This window comes from Priapulus caudatus, unplaced genomic scaffold (genome assembly GCF_000485595.1).
Source record: "Priapulus caudatus unplaced genomic scaffold, Priapulus_caudatus-5.0.1 Scaffold662, whole genome shotgun sequence".
NCBI classification, from domain to species: domain Eukaryota; kingdom Metazoa; phylum Priapulida; class Priapulimorpha; order Priapulimorphida; family Priapulidae; genus Priapulus; species Priapulus caudatus.
Genome location: NW_014577723.1, coordinates 32,697 through 36,216, shown reverse-complemented (window position 1 = coordinate 36,216; position 3,520 = coordinate 32,697).

The following is a 3,520-nucleotide window of genomic DNA, read 5'->3' as shown; positions in this document are numbered from 1 at the left end:
CTCTCTCTCTCTCTCTCTCTCTCTCTCTCTCTCTCTCTCTCTCTCTCCCAGCAATCAATCAATCAATCAACCTTTCTTTCTCCTCTCCTTGTTCAGCTCTCTCTCTCTGTATCTCTATCTCTCTCTCTCAATCATCAATGAATAAATCAGCCTCTCTCCCCATTCTCTCGCACACCCTCTCTCCGCTATATCTCTCTCTTTCTATGCACAATCACGAACATAACACAACGTTCAGCTGAGTTCCGGCTCTGTGGGCGTTGCAGACATACATCCAGATAACGTGTGTTCTTTCCACGAGTCCTGTGATATAATAACTCGCTGTCACTGATAGCATCTGGGTAAATAATGACACAAGAATATGGCATGGCAAACACAGGAAGAATTTACATTTACTTGCATCATTGACTAAGTACTTTCTTCTACTGACTCAAATACGTACTTATTTGCCTAGGCCACCCTTAAAAAATTGTTTGTTTCCCCTTTACCTACTCGCCTCTCAGGGTAACGAGTAGGTAGGTAGGTGAAAAATATTTTTTATTTTGTTTTGACAAGATGTGTGTACAGTATGTATATTGTATATTCTGTTTTGTGTATATGTTTTTGCGGAACAAATTTGATTTTTTTTTTTGGCGAAACGAAATAATTTTTGTTTTGTTTTAATCAGCCAACAAAATGTGTCGAGTAGCGACGTTTTGGCGAGTCGGTCGGTAAAGGGGAAACAAGCAATATTTTATCTTAGGCCCTATGACTTCTTTGATGTTTCTTTTCTTATGCACTATTGCAGTATCATAGCAGTAATATTCATGTGATGTAACTTTAACATAGTTCATGCGCGATTGTAGGATACATAGCTGTACATAAACCAGGGGCATTACCAAAAAGAAAATGGGAACCCAACTACGAAGCTTTTTGTCATCTCAGCCCTAACGATGCCTGCTAATCAATAAACGGTTCTCTCACGTGCCCTCTACATTCCACTACATCAAAGACTACGCTTCCTGTAATATTAAAATGTAATTGCATCAGGATGTGGCAATACACACTCACGCGCGCGTGTAGCGAAGCGTACTACTGCTTCGTATCGTGATCGTATCCGTGGTTACGCGTGGGTGTAACACCCTTTGCTAACGTCACATAGTGAACGCTAAAGGCACATAGTGCACGCTAAAGGCACATAGTGAAAAGAACACAACAGCAGTGGTATACGTATTCTAGTTATTCTCTTTAATCGTTACCTCTTAACTATGTATAATCCCATAACAGGGCAATCGCGTACACCAGGGTTACGCGAGACACGGTCATAACTTACGAGGCTAATGCTGTGACGTCCGGTTATCTAGCGAATGTGCAGTATATATATATATCGTATTCTGTCCATGTTTTGCGAGCTCTCTGTCTGTCTTTCACTCTCGCCAAGCAAGAGATTTTATACCCAAACTGGAGAGCCGCCTACCTATTGTTTATCGTCAACCCGCTATACTATGGAAAGCCATTACCGCCTACCTATTTTAAGCGCGATTGAATTCCAGCCAATCAGAACAGTGGTTTTTAATCGCGATTAAAATAGGTAGGTTTTTGTGCGTGCGTGTCGCTGCGCCGGTCGCAGCTTGCCCAGCGTCAGGTCGGGCATGCTGCGGTGGGCCGACGACCGCCGTGACCGTTTTTCCGGACTTCCCGCTGCGTCGCACGCCGCCGCCGCCGTTATCTCCGGCGCCGCAGTCACGTCGTCGCACAAGAAGTCCATGTCGTCGTCGTCGTCACCGCCGTTGCCGGGGTAGAACGCGCCGAGGACGGCCGAGATCTTCGACATGAAGTCGTCCTTGATGTCGCGCTCCCAGTCGCGCGACAGCGACCTCTGGTGGAGAGACTCGCAGCGCGCCGTGTAGTGGTCCGTGGAGCGAGCGCGCTGCACCTCCCCCAGCCGTGACGCGTCGGGCCGTGCTGTGTCGAACTGTGTCATGTCGGGCCGTGTCGTGTCGAGCTGTGTCGTGCTGGATCGTGTCGTGTCGGGCCGTGTCGCGTTGAACTGTGTCACGACGGGCCGTGTTGCGTCAGGCCGTGTCGCGTCGAACTGTGTCACGCCGGGCCGTGTCGCGTCGAACTGTGTCGCGTCGAACTGTGTCACGTCGAACTGTGTCACGCCGGGCCGTGTCGCGACGGGCCGCGTCGCGCTAGGTCGTATCGCGTCAGGCCGTGTTGCGTCAAACTGTGTCAGGCGGGGTCGTGTCATGGCGGGCCGTGCCGAGCTGGGCCGTGCCGCGTCGGGCCGTTTCACGTCAGGTCTAACGCCCTTCCTTGCAGGGCTGCTCTCGGCTGCAGGCCGCACATGGAAGTCCTCATCGCTGCTCCACTCGGCGCTGCCCTCGGGCGTGTAGCGCACCCCGGTGACGCGCGGCAGCACCGCCGGCGGTCCGCCGAGGTTGCCGGTGCTCTGCACGGTTCTACACGCCACGTCCGGCGGCGCGTGCCAGCGCGCCGTGCGCTGCCCGCCGCCGTCGTCGCCGCCGTCATACCCGGGGGGAGTGTGCATCGTGGAGGCCGCACGCTCGGGCGTGCGCCTGCCACGCGGCGTCGAGTAGGTAACCGGTCCCGCGTCGTTCAGTCGCTCGCCGGCACGTTCCGGCGTCCGTCGGCCGACGGGCTTCGCAGTGTAGGTGGCGCTGGCGATCGCGTGCTCCGGGGTGTGGTGCCCCGCAGGGCGGGGGTCGGGGGGCCTCGGCCGCTGCCTGCTCTCCCCCGCAGCATCGCCCGGCCGGGGGTCGCTCGGAGAGACGTGGGAGAAGGTGAGTGACTTGGAATTGTGTAGCGTCGGGGAGCGTGAGAGCGGCTCTCCCCTGCCGCTGCCGCCGCGGCCAAAGTTGGTGATGATGTGACTCTGCAGACGAAGAAAAAAAACGGGCGTGTGTGAGAAACACTTTTCACTATGCACGCGCGCGCACGCACGCACGAACGAACGCACGCACGCACAAACGCCTGCATGCACGCACAGACACACACACACACACACACATATTTACTACATACAATCAATGATATATATAAAGTTCGATCAAGGTAAGCGGAAAAATATATTCCTCTATAGACAGGTGTCGATCAATTAGAGGTGGTTCCACTGTATACTGTAACTGCCACTCAGAGCAAATGCCAAGTGACCTTCACAGACAGGTGTCCACTATATAGAGGTGCCCCCCCCTCCCCAAACATGGGATGAACTGTACGACATACATAGGTGTCACACAGGGCAAAAACTTTTTTTCACAGGAGCTCTTTTTCAAAAGTCTGTGGAAAAAATAGCTCTCGTCAAACATTTCATGGGAGCTATTTTGGCTCATAGGGTCTATGTCCCCCAGGGTACTATCGGAGGGTACCCTGGGTACGGTTCGATATATCGGAACGTACCCTGGTAACTATTTGATATGGTTAGGGTTAGGGTTAGGTTTAGGTTTAGGGTTAGGGTTAGGGAGTAGGCGTAAGCGACTCCCTAGACTCGTTAGTGGAGTAGGCGAGGTACGGTCCGGCA